This window comes from Somniosus microcephalus, chromosome 23 (genome assembly GCF_052327205.1).
Source record: "Somniosus microcephalus isolate GS21.2 chromosome 23, FLI_Smic_1.0, whole genome shotgun sequence".
NCBI classification, from domain to species: Eukaryota; Metazoa; Chordata; class Chondrichthyes; order Squaliformes; family Somniosidae; genus Somniosus; species Somniosus microcephalus.
Window position 1 is genome coordinate 19,074,238 of NC_141009.1, and position 13,419 is coordinate 19,087,656.

The 13,419-nt window shown below is 48.7% G+C and overlaps 1 long non-coding RNA gene across 1 annotated transcript in view; it reads left to right on the plus strand.

Annotated features, from left to right (window-relative positions):
• The first annotated feature begins 10,539 nt into the window (after positions 1-10,539).
• Positions 10,540-13,419, plus strand: part of LOC147101711 (uncharacterized) — a 39,043-nt gene continuing 36,163 nt past the window's right edge. Inside the window, exon 1 of the long non-coding RNA XR_015073344.1 lies at positions 10,540-10,937. This is a non-coding gene — a long non-coding RNA (uncharacterized LOC147101711). The remainder of the gene's footprint in view (positions 10,938-13,419) is intronic.

Below are 13,419 nucleotides of genomic sequence, written 5' to 3' on the forward strand. Positions count from 1 at the left end.
CTGATACACCTGGCAAAGAAATCGACGTACCAATTGCAGCTACCGCAGAATCAGTGATATTGGAAGCAGAAGAACCAAACAACGACATTGATCCCGACTCAACCTTGTCAGAAGAACCTGATACCCCAAAGAGGCGTTATCCAGACAGAATCAGGAAGCCTCCTCAAAGACTGAACTTATAATTGCTTAAACTCAACCAATGTATCTAGCAACCGTAATTGTGATTGTAATTAGTTATCATTTAGTTGTTAAATGAATGTTATGTACTGTTTATCTAAAAGGGGAGGAATTGTTGTGTATGTACCTTTAAGAGAATAACTGGTCTCAGACTGCAGTACCGGCAGTGACCACCCCTGTATAAAAGGCGCTAGTAAGCCTCTGTAGTTTCAGTTTCCCGATTGACTCCTTTCAGTAAAGATTTGTTTTGTTCAACTCCTGCTGTCCGTGTCTCAACCATACACGGACATAATAACTATTATGATAGTTGTGCTATTGCAGGAGCTCTGGTCCATCCTGCATCTCTAAAACAGGATGTACATGAAGCTATTATCATGCACGCTACACCCTATATATCTTAGAATTGTCACAATGAAGTCATTTTACATTCACTTACAATATGATTGGTCCAACACCGCCTTCAGTGTGCCAGTGCAGCCTTCGGTCGCCTGAGGAAGAGAGTGTTTGAAAACCAGGACCTCAAACCCGGCACTAAGCTCATGGTCTACAGAGCAGCAGTGATACCTGTAATGCATGTACCTTTAAGGGGGAGAACTACTTTTTACAGCTCCTGTATCCTGGAGTACCGGCAGTGACCACACCTGTATATAAACCCTGAGTAGTGATCTGTACAGTCAGTTGCAGTTTGAACCCTCATTCAGTAAACACCTGTTGATCGTTCCCTGCAGTCTGTTGTCTGATTATTGAAGGACACAACATTAAGATACACGGATCTAACATTGGCGACAACGCAGATTCGAACCTACCTGCAACTCTGCATCACCTCCCAGGGATTTGCTCCTGGAAAACAGTGGAAGGAGGTCGAGTCCAGAAGCACGGGCGTCGACCACGGGCAACTGCCCAGTCATCCAGCGGAGATTTGAGCATTGCAGGGGAGGCTGTCGAGCGCCAGGCTTGGCTTTCCAGTCATGGTGGTCCAGCGAAACGGGCTGGCAACAGGTACTGCGCAGACCCTTCCCGGACAGCGGCTGCTAGAGCCGACCGAGCGGCACAGAAAAAGGCCGAGCAGCGTCGACGGGGGAGAGAGAGAGGGCAGAGCGCACAGGGCACAGCCGGTGTTCAGGACCGAGCGGCGTCAACGGGGAGAGAGACGAGAGAGAGCAGAGCGCAGCCGGTGTTCAAGGGCCGAGCAGCATCAACGGGGGAGAGAGGCGCGCAGGAAAACGCGAGGCGCTGCCATTGCCACGAGGACCGCAGAGAGCGGCATTGGCAGCAGCGCAGGAGCAGCGCACAAAACCCACAGGGCGTCGCCATTTGCCACGAGGACCGCCGAGAGCAGCGTTGGCAGCAGCGCGGGAGACGCCATTTTAAGCCGCAGCGGGGAAGAAAGGAATGCACGGGAGACGCCATTTTAAGCTGCAGCGGGGAAGAAAGGAAAGCGTGGGAGACGCCATTTTAAGCCAGTCTAACCACACCCAAAAATGCCGAAGAGTGGCAGTATCACAGCGTTCGACAATGAAGTCGAAGATTGGACGACATATGTCGAACGCATAGAAGTATACTGCAAGGCGAATGAAGTGCCAGATGACAAGAAAGCGCTGGTATTGTTGAATTCAATGGGTGCAAAAACGTATGGCTTACTACGAAACCTAGTAACCCCAGAGAAGCCAGTAGAAAAGGGTTTTGAAAACATGGTGTCAATCCCACAGGACCACTTAAACCCCACACCACTGCTGATAGCAGAAAGATTTAAGTTTCACAAAAGGAACCAGCATAAAGATGGAAGTAATGCTGAGTATTTAATGGAACTGCGCAAGCTATCGAAACACTGCCAGTTTGGAACGGGACTAGCAGATACTTTAAGGGACAAGTTTGTGTGTGGGCTTCAAAGTGAAGGAACCCAGAAACGGCTTCTATCAGAAAAGGATCTTACACTGGACAAGGCTTTCAGCATGGCAGTATCACACGAAGCAGCCGCACGGGGCGCTGCAGAGATACAACGGAGACCGCAAGAATATGGCACAAATGAAATGTCATACGGAACAGTGAAGTGCTATCGCTGCAGCAGAACAACACACGACCATAATGATTGCTGGTTCAAGGACAAAGTGTGCAGACAGTGTGGAAAAGTAGGACACATAGCAAGAGTCTGCAGGTCGGGAAAGAAAACCAGCAGCAAGAAATCTCCACAGGAGAAGTACAAGAAGGTACATAAGGTGACGGAGAGTAGTTCAGATGAACAGAAGAGTGATACAGACTCCGGAAGCAAGGAGCTGGGTTGTCTGAAACTACATAATGTAATCAAAATGAAGGATCACCAGACTATCTGGGTCACGCTCAAGATAGACGGAGTCCAAGTGAAAATGGAATTGGACACAGGATCAGCCCTAACAGTCATAAACCGAAGGGACTACAAGCGGCTATTCTCACATATACCCTTGAGAGCTACAGAGATTGTCTTGAAGACGTACATGGGGCAAAAAGTCTACCCCAAAGGAAAAATAAGGGTGAACGTTATATATAACGGCAAGGAAACACCAAAAATGGACCTATATGTATTGCCAGATGGAGGACCACCACTACTAGGACGTGAATAGATCCAGAAGATACAGCTAGATTGGCATTCCATACAAGCACTGACTGTAGATGCCAAAAAGGATGACGACGTCACACCTGGACGACTGTCAAAAATGCTAACTGACGCACAAGAAGTGTTCCAGGAGGGACTCGGAACACTAAAAGGCATAACAGCGATGATCAAAATAGAGGAAATTGCAAGCCCAAAGTTTTTTAATGCCAGACCGGTAACTTATGCGATCCGCCCAGCCGTCGAAGCAGAGCGGGAAGGTTTGGAACGTTCAGGAGTACTGTCCAAAGTGGACTGGAGCGAGTGGGCTACACCCATCGTTCCTGTAATGAAGAGGTCATTGAGTAACACGCCTGGGGAACCAAAGAAGGTTCGCATCTGTGGGGACTTTAAGGTGACAGTGAACCCAGTCCTTCACACTGTACAATATCCGCTTCCGCAGATTGAAGATATTTTCGCCTCGCTATCTGGAGGGAAACGCTTCACTAAGATTGATCTGGCCCAGGTGTACCTGCAAATGGAGGTAGAAGAAGCCTCGAAACAGTACCTCACGATCAACACTCATAAAGGTCTCTACCAATACAACCGGCTGGTGTTCGGGGTAGCATCAGCTCCGGCTATTTGGCAAAGGGCAATGGAACAAGTCCTGCAAGGGATTTCAGGGACCCAGTGTTATTTGGATGACATCCTGGTCACGGGCGAAAATGACAGTGATCACCTCGCCAACCTGGAGCAGGTGCTCACTAGATTGAAGGAATATGGGCTCCGAGCTAATTGCCACAAATGCGAGTTTTTCCAGGAGCAGATCTCGTATTGTGGCCACGTTATTGATAAAGAGGGGTTACATAAGTCCCCTGAAAAGATTGAGGCAGTAGTCAAGGCTCCAGCACTGGAAAATGTGTCACAACTGAGGTCGTCCCTCTGGCTGGTGAACTACTACCATAAGTTCTTGCCGAATTTGTCTACCGTACTACACCCACCGAACACCTACTGCAAACGGGGGTACCATGGAAGTGGAGTGACGAATGTAAACGAGCTTTCCAGAAGAGCAAAGCATTGATCACATCGAAAGAGGTGTTGGCTCATTTCAACCCAGCACTACCAATTCGGTTGGCGTGTGATGCATCACCCTATGGCATTGGAGCGGTGCTGTTGCACAAGTTCCCAGACGGCTCGGAGAGGCCAGTAGCCTTTGCGTCTCGGTCACTAACCTCAGCCGAGCGTAACTACGCCCAGATTGACAGGGAGGCCTTCAGCCTAGTGTGGGGACTGAAAAAGTTCAATCACTATCTGCACGGGCAGAAGTTCACCTTGCTGACTGACCACCAACCACTTGTCTCCATCTTTAATCCAAAGAAGGGCATTCCAGTGATGACTGCGCAACGGCTACAAAGATGGTCCCTTTTTCTAGGGGCGCACCAATATGATATCGAGTATAAGGGCACGAAACAGCATGGAAACACTGATGGGCTATCACGCCTGCCACTGCCTACTGCGGAGGAAGCACCAGCAGTGGATCCTGTCGAAATATTTCATTCGACTATAATTGAATGCTTGCCAGTAACTAACGCTGGTATAGAGAAGGAGACCCGAAATGACCCGACACTGTCTCGGGTATATGATTTGACGGTGAAGGGATGGCCAGCACATGGCGACTCACTGTTGCCAGCATTCTCATCCAGAAGAGAACAGCTGTCAGTATGCCAGGGGACCTTGATGTGTGGATCCCAAGTGGTAATTCCACCCAAGTTAAGGGAGAGAGTGCTCAATGAGCTTCACGAAGGCAATCTGGGAGGGGTGAAAATGAAAAGCCTTGCTAGGGCTTGTGTGTGGTGGCCGGGGATCAATCAGCAAATCGAGGACCTGACAAAGAGCTGCTCAGGATGCCAGAAGGTCCAAAATGCACCACCACATGCCCCTCTACACCCATGGGAGTGGCCCTCCTCTCCATGGCAACAGGTGCATATTGATTTTGCTGGTCCATTCATGGGCTCAATGTTTTTAATAGCCGTGGATGCGCACTCGAAATGGCCTGAGGTGATCAAAATGTCCTCCACCACCACGGAGAAAACTATTGCAGTCCTACGGACCAGTTTTGCCAGGAACGGCTTGCCAGAGCAGATTTGCTCTGATAACGGACCACAGTTTGTGTCCGAAGAGTTTCGAAGATTTATGAAAAGGAATGGGGTAAGGCATTACACATCCATCCCGTATCATCCAGCCACAAATGGATTGGCTGAGAGGTTCGTACAAACCTTTAAAAAAGCAGTAAAGGCCATGTGCGATGACGACATTCCACTGCAGCATAAGGTGGACAATTTCCTGTTAGCCTACAGAAATGTGACACATGCAGTCACCAACCAGGCCCCGGCCATGATGTTCTTTAACCGAAGGTTGAGATCTCGTCTGGATTTGCTCAGACCAAATGTATGAAGAGATGTTGAGAATAAGCAATTCCAGCACATCAATGAGAAGCCGACAAGGAGCTTCAATGTAGGGCAACCAGTCTTGGCCCGCGACTACCGAACAGAGAAATGGCAACCCGGAACGATATGCACACGGCAGGGGCCACTAATGTACACAGTGGATGTTGGGGAGAACATTGTGAGACGCCATGCTGACCAGATCCTAGAGTCACAGGAACGAGTCAACCCCATGTCTCGGCCATACGTACCTGGTGAGGAACCAGATGTACAGGTCGCATCTACCTCAGAAACAATAGCATTGGAAGCTGATGAATCAACTGACGACAGGGTGTTAGAATCGCCTCCGCACCAAGAGCGAGACACTCGGGAAAGGCGTTATCCAGAAAGAATCAGGAAGCCTCCCCAAAGACTGAATTTATAAATGGACTATTTCCAGTTAATGTTGCATGTTAAAAGTGTTAATTGTAATTAGTTTGATATTTAATTGTTAAATGAGTGTTATGGTACTGTTAATCTAAAAGGGGAGGAATTGTAGTGTATGTACCTTTAAGGGGGAGAACTACTTTTTACAGCTCCTGTATCCTATAGTACCGGCAGTGACCACACCTGTATATAAACCCTGAGTAGTGATCTGTACAGTCAGTTGCAGTTTGAACCCTCATTCAGTAAATACCTGTTGATCGTTCCCTGCAGTCTGTTGTCTGATTATTGAAGGACACAACATTAAGATACACGGATCTAAAAATACCCGTCCTGCTTTATGCCTCAGAGACATGGACTATGTACAGCAGGCACCTCAAAGCACTGGAGAGGTACCACCAACGCTGCCTCCGCAAGATCCTGCAAATCCATTGGCAGGATAGGCGCACCAACGTCAGTGTTCTCGCTCAGGCCAACATCCCCAGCATCGAAGCTTTGACCATGCTCGATCAGCTCCGATGGACGGGTCACATCGTCTGCATGCCCGATACAAGACTCCCAAAACAAGCACTCTATTCTGAGCTCCGACACGGCAAGAGAGCCCCAGGTGGGCAGAGGAAACGCTTCAAGGACACCCTCAAAGCCTCCTTGAAAAAGTGTAACATCCCCACCGACACCTGGGAATCCCTGGCCCAAGACCGCACAAAGTGGAGGAGAAGCATCCGGGAAGGCGCCGAACACCTTGAGTCTCTTCGCCGGGAGTAAGCGGAAGCCAAGCGCAGGCAGCGCAAGGTGCGCACGTCAACCCAAGCACCCCACCCACCCGTCCCTTCAACCACCGTCTGCCCCACCTGTGACAGAGACTGTAGGTCCCGCATTGGACTCATCAGTCACCTGCAAACTCATTTTTAATGTGGAAGCAAGTCACCCTCGGTTCCGAGGGACGGCCTAAGAAGAAGAGGAGGAATGGTACTGACTGTTGGCTTTTGCTTGCTGTAGGATTAGAGGTACAAGTACACGTGTAAAAACGGCATGTTGATGTACAAATTTACGCTCATAGTTTAGACGTTTGCATATCAGAAATTGTGATGCTCAGTCATGTTCCCAAAGGCACTGTCAGAAAGGAAAACAAATTATTTTGGTTCAGTAAGTGGATTAATTCATTCAATTTTTCCATTACTGGATTTTGATGTCTATGGCAAAAGTTTTTAGGATTTTTTTTTACTGCATTCCCTCTTTACGTGCGTCCAGACATTTGTTGTTATAGATATTAGTAATTCTTTGGGATATAATTTTTAGAAAAGGGTTTGCTGATATGGTTGTCATTCGTTTTTATTTTTCTTATCATCTCATTTCCCTGGTGCTCTAGTATAAATCTGGCCGTGACTCCTGAATTCCCTGAAGGACTAGTGTGTCTATGCCATCTAACCTCCCTGGTGGTCTAAGTGATTATCTATATATGCCATCTGATTTCTTTGATGAACTAAAGGACTATCTGTTTGGGGCATCCAGGTTTAATGGGGGGGACTGTAAGAATTGATGTATTCCTAACTAATAACTGAGGTCGACTCAGGAGAACAATCAAACAGGTCTTTAATGTAGGATTTGACGAATTCCAGAAAACAGCAGAGATCGACACAGGAGAGCCATTGTACAGGTCTTTACCGAATGGGGATGCCACGAGGACTGCCTGGGCAGCCCCGTGGATTGCGACGTGACGTCATCATATGACGTGATGTCATCGCGTTTGCCCGCGTTTTTAAAGGGGCCACGCCCCGTACATGCAAACTCTATATACAAAACCCAGTAATGCCTAACACAATGGTACAGGATTAGGCTGGTGCTAGAACATCGTTAAAGAGAATTATATACAGTTAGCTAGATTAACACAGTGGTACCGCCACATGCGCCCCCCCAGTATTCGCTTTAACGGACAAAGTCAAATGGTGAGGTGGTCTGACGAGCCTGTCCGAACGACTCCTGTAGTCTCGAGGCGGAGGCTGCTGGGCGGCTGGTGGTCTGGCGGGCGGTCGCACCTGGTCCGCCGTAACGACGATGGGTGTCTGACCCCATCACGGCGGCTGTGCTGTCTCGACGTGGCGGGCGAGGTCCAAAGGTGCTGGCCCCAAGCGGTCGACCGAAACGTGGTCGGGTAAATGGGGTCTGAAGCGCATCCCTATCTGCATCATGGCAAATAAGAACGCATTCAGCCTTGTGAAGGACCGTGGAAATGTGTGACCTCTGCAGCCCGTGGTTCGAAGTGGGTGCCGGTGCGAAACATCTGGCCGCCTCTTAGTGACTGGCCGGCTGGGCAGACGTGGACCATGGCTCTGTCAATGATGGTAGGAAGTTCCCTGTTGAACGAATATCTGCGGGAACACCGAAACGGGCGATCCAGGAGGAAATGAACGTGGGTCTTGTCAGGTCGGGAAACTCGCTGAGCAGGCGAGCGAACTCTTCAGGAGTCGGGAACGCACAAACGGTGCATGCCGTAGTGTTACTGCGGTAACACGGAAGAGAAGAAACAGTTGCTGCGTTGATCAGCTGCCGGTTCAAGGGTGAGGCCGTGATCAGTGATGAACAGCAATTTTCCTGCGTGGCCAATCGCCATCGTGGCCGCGGGATGCCCGTTAGACCCGTTCCAAGTTGGTCGCAGTGTGAGTTGTTGTTGGTTTCTTTTGGGGGAAAACTGCCGGGAGGGCGGCAACGCTTCGCCTTCACGCCGAACTGCGCGTGGTAGAAAAAGCAACCCAGCAGGCTGACGAGCTGGGGCGGCGTCTGCGGGGGACTAGTCCTCATGGCTTGCGAGGGGAGAGTCCTCGTGGTTTGCGAGGGGTGAGTCCTCGTGGTTTGCGAGGGACGAGTGCTCGTGGTTTGCGAGGGATGAGTCCTCGTGGTTTGCGAGGGGTGAGTCCTCGTGGTTTGCGAGGGGTGAGTCTTCATGGCATCTCTGCTAGGGCGCGCTCCGATCTTGTGAGCCAGAAAACCTGCAGTACCCGCGCTTTGAGGGTTTCATACTTGCGCTCCGATGGGGGCTGTCGAGGAGGCTGACGATCCGAGAGGTGGTAGAGCTGTCGAGTGCGGAGACCACAGAAACGTACCTGGCCTGAGCCGCATCGATGTTCTTCAGAGCGAACGGGGCTTCTACCAGAATAAAGCACGAGGGGGGTTGCTGCTCCCAGAATTGCAGTAGCTTTAGCAAAACGGCGTTTGCTTCCATGGCGTGCTTTTGTGAAAAACGTTCACAAAAATCGGGGTCACCAATGTAGGAATTGATGTATTCCTAACTAATAACTGAAGTCAACTCAGGAGAACAATCAAACAGGTCTTTAATATAGTATTTGACAAATTCCAGAAAACAGCAGAGATCGACACAGGAGAGCCATTGTACAGGTCTTTACCGAATGGGGATGGCACGAGGACTGCCTGGGCAGCCCCGTGGATTGCGACGTGACGTCATCACGTGACGTGACGTTATCGCGTTTGCCCGCGCTCTTAAAGGGGCCACGCCCCGTACATGCAAACTCTATATACAAAACCCAGTAATGCCTAACACAATGGTACAGGATTAGGCTGGTGCTAGAACATCGTTAAAGAGAATTATATACAGTTAGCTAGATTAACACAGTGGTACCGCCACAGGACTAGTGTATCAATATGTCCAAGTGGCCTACAAACCGAGAGAAAAACTATCTTTAACAAATTGTGAATTCAGATAATCTGAATTTCAGAGGATCCAAGTCCAATCATATCTAAATGGTTGATTGCAAGGTTTATAATTTGAAATCAGTATTAGATGGACCAGAGCCAGAGTCAAATTGGCGCTGTTCACATTACGGTTAGATTTATTTTTGCGTCATCAGGTGTTGAGGAAACTGAACAAGAGAAGTGCTTTAGAGAAGAGAAGAGAATCACTTTAACGTTGGGACTCAGCTTCGCATCCAGCTGTGACCACACCTACTGAACCACAGTCTGAGAGGGCAGAACAGTTTCAGTAAGGAGGAAAAACAGGTTTAACAGTGCAGATGCTCCACAATCAATCGTGGCGCGCTGCTGCGTGTGTTTCACATCGCCTACCTGTCCTGATAGTTGTGCCGTTGAGACGGTAAAAGAGCCTCATTCTCTGACCTGCCGTTAACCTGCTGTTTCCCCTTTCAGAGCTGGCGAGCCTGGTGTGTATTCCGTTTATAGTTATGTTTCCAATATCTCGGAGGAGCAGAGGATATCAGGGCGAACTTGGTAAAGTAATGTCGGTTATTTTTGCATTGTAACTTGTGGCATTCATTCGGAAAGACACTGTATTCTGGACAGACCCCCCTCCTGATACTGCCAAGGGAAATAACCCAATACTGGGCAACACCTGTCCCAGATAACTCATCTCAGAGAGACTGATACTGAAAGGGAAGTCTCAAAGGGTTATTTATAACATCTTGCTTCTTTTGGGTTACTTCACTCTATTATGAAGTAAAGCAGGAGGAGATAACAACCAGCCTTCTAACAGCATGGTTGCAAATGGCAACATGGCACTTCCATCTCTCCAGGGCCTGGTCAGGCCACAGAAAACAAACTGCCCCTTTCCACAGATGCAAAGACGGTCTTCCAGGCACTCAGACGACCAGACTCAGTCCTTAATAGGAGCCTTCAGCTGTGGAATTTCAAGCAGCTCAAACCACAGTAAAGAGCCCCTCACTGATTCAACCAGAAAACCTAACGTTAACCCCTATCCTACTCACCACAATATCACAACTGAATAAATATGTGAGATTTGCTTTGCATTAAAGTTTAAAATGCCTCTGCTGAACAAGAGCTGCTGATTTGGAGTGACTGTGTGAATTTATTCCAGTACTAATGTGTTGCTCACAGGGTCATTTGAAGATCAGGAACACAGTTGTGACGTTTTAGCTGTTAGCATTGCCTTTAAGGCCACTGTCATGTGCTCCTTGAGAGGCACAGCCTGCTTTAAAGATTCAGGTTAGACGAGAGATTCCGGTTGGACGAGAGCTCCCCCAATAGACAGAAAGAAAGAACTTGCATTTATATAGCACCTTTCAGGACTCAGGATGTCCCAACACGCTTTACAGCCAATGCAGTCCTGGTGAAGTGTAATCACTCTTGTAACATAGGGAAGGGCAGCAACTCATTTTTGCACAGCAAGGTCCCACAAACAGCAATGAGAGAATGACCAGATAATCTGTCAGCGGAGGGATCAATAGTGGCCACAACGCCAGGCTCGTCTACGAAATGGTGCCGTGGGAATCTTACATGTTCATCTGAGAGGGAAGACTTGACCTCGGTTTACCGTCTCAGTAGCACAACTGTCCCGGCAGGTAGGCGATGTGAAACACACGCAGCAGCGCGCTACGATTGTTTGTGGAGCTCCTCGGGTGGCACGTGCCGCTTTATCCCGAGTCATTCTAGTGCGTTTGGTTTATTCCAGTAAGTGTATCAATTACTTCAGTGGACCAGGGGCTAATAACCTCAGCCCATGTTCCCTTTTTACCGCCCCTCCCCCCGCCAACCCCAAAACACCAGCCAAATATTAGCACTAATATAACCAAACACGATGGTCTGCACAACACTCCCACTCCCAGCAGAGATTCAGAAGCCTAGAAGTGCCCTGTAGACAACTGTCCAGAATCTCACATAAAGAAAAAGACTTGCATTTATATAGCGCCTTTCACGACACTGGACTTCCCAAAGTGCTTTACAGCCAATGAAATGCTTTTGAAGTGTAGTCACTGTTGTAATGTAGGAACTGCGGCAGCCAATTTGCGAACAGCAAGCTCCCACAAACAGCAATGTGATAATGACTGGATATTGTTTTTAGTGATGTTGATTGAGGGATAAATACTGGCCAGGACACCGGGGATAACTCCCCTGCTCTTCCTCAAGATAGTGCCACGGGATCTTTTACATCCTCCCGAGAATGCAGACAGGGCCTCGGTTTAACGTCTCATCCGAAAGACGGCACCTCCGACGGTGCGGCACTCCCTCAGCACTGCACTGGGAGTGTCAGCCTAGACTTTTGTGCTCAAGTCTCCAGAGTGGGACTTGAACCCACAACCTTCTGACTCAGAGGCCAGGGTGCTACCCACAGAGCCACAGCTGACACATAATACATAAGCTGGCGTCCCAGCATGACACCTCAGAAGAATGGATCAATCCCCTGTCGCCGGATGGTGAGGAACCACAGCAAACCTGCACGGGGAGGAGGCGGAGCATTGGCAGCAGCCTGTGATAACCTGACTGAAACCCATTTTAATTAAATGAGTATCTGTTGCTGGCGTTGCACCTCATACATCAGATTCACACATTGGCAGCATGCTGGGTACAGATATTTGTAGCACAAGAACCACCGTCTGATCTACGCACCCAAAATCTTCATCTGCAACTGGTCAGAAACGACTGAGATTTGCCTTAAAACCACCATCAACATAAAAATGCAATACAATGCACTTCTAAATAAGCCTTATGTAAATATGAATTGGTCTACATGCTCTACAAAGTGTGAAGTTTTTGTTCCCAGTTATTTATGTGCTCACTGCCATGGATCCCCTCAGCAAGTTTCACTCCTCAGCTGAGAGGGTGAACAGGTAACTGGCCTCCAGCACAGCTAGTCTTGGCCAGGTCACTGGGAGGTGCACAAGGAAATGTCCAAAAGGATGACTTTTTTCCCCTCTTTTGGCACTGCCCTCCCCCCTCCCCCCTCCCCCACCATATTTTCATTCCCTCCTTGTGGGGAATTGCTTGGCCATGACTTGGGGAGGGCTAACAAGGAAAGGGAATACACATTAAATGGTAGGACACTGAGTAGTGTAGAGGTACAAAGGGACCTTGGAGTGCATGTCCACAGATCCCTGAAGGTAGCAGGCCAGGTAGATAAGGTGGTTAAGAAGGCATACGGAATGCTTAGCCGTGGCATAGAATACAAGAGCAGGGGGCTTATGCTTCAACTGTATAAAACACTAGTTAGGCCTCAGCTAGAGTACTGCGTGCAGTTTTGGTCACCACATTACAGGAAGGATATGATTGCACTAGAGAGGGTACAGAGGGGATTTACAAGGATGTTGCCGGGAGTAGAGAATCTTAGCTATGATGAAAGACTGGATAGGCTGGGTTTGTTTTACTTGGAACAGAGGAGGCTGAGGGGAGACCTTATTGAGGTGTATAAAATTATGAGGGGCCTGGATAAAGTGGATAGAAAGGACCTATTTCCCTTAGCAGAGGGGTCAAAAATTTAAAGTAATTGGGGGAAGGTTTAGAGGGGATTTGAGGGGAAATTTCTTCACCCAGAGGGTTGTTGGGGTCTGGAACTCACTGCCTGAAAGGGTGGTAGAGGCAGGAACCCTAACCACATTTAAAAAGTACTTGGATGTGCACTTGGGATGCTGTAACCTGCAGGGCTACGGACCAAGAGCTGGGAAGTGGGATTAGGCTGGATAGCTCTTTGTTGGCTGGCGCGGACACGATGGGCTGAAATGGCCTCCTTCCGTGCTGTAACTTTCTATGATTCTATGATTGATTCCTGGGATGAGAGGGTTGTCCTATGAGAAGATATGGAGTAGATTGGGCCCATAATCTCTGGAAGTTAGAAGAATGAGAGGTGATCTCATTGAAACATATAAGATTCTGAAGGGGGATTGACAGGGTAGATGCCGAGAGGTTGTTTCCCCTGGCTGGAGTGTCTAGAACTAGGGGGCATCGTCTCAGGATAAGGGGTCAGCCATTTAAGGCTGAGATGAAGAGGGATTTCTTCACTCAGAGGATTGTGAATCTTTGGAATTATCTACCACAAAGTGTTGTGGATGC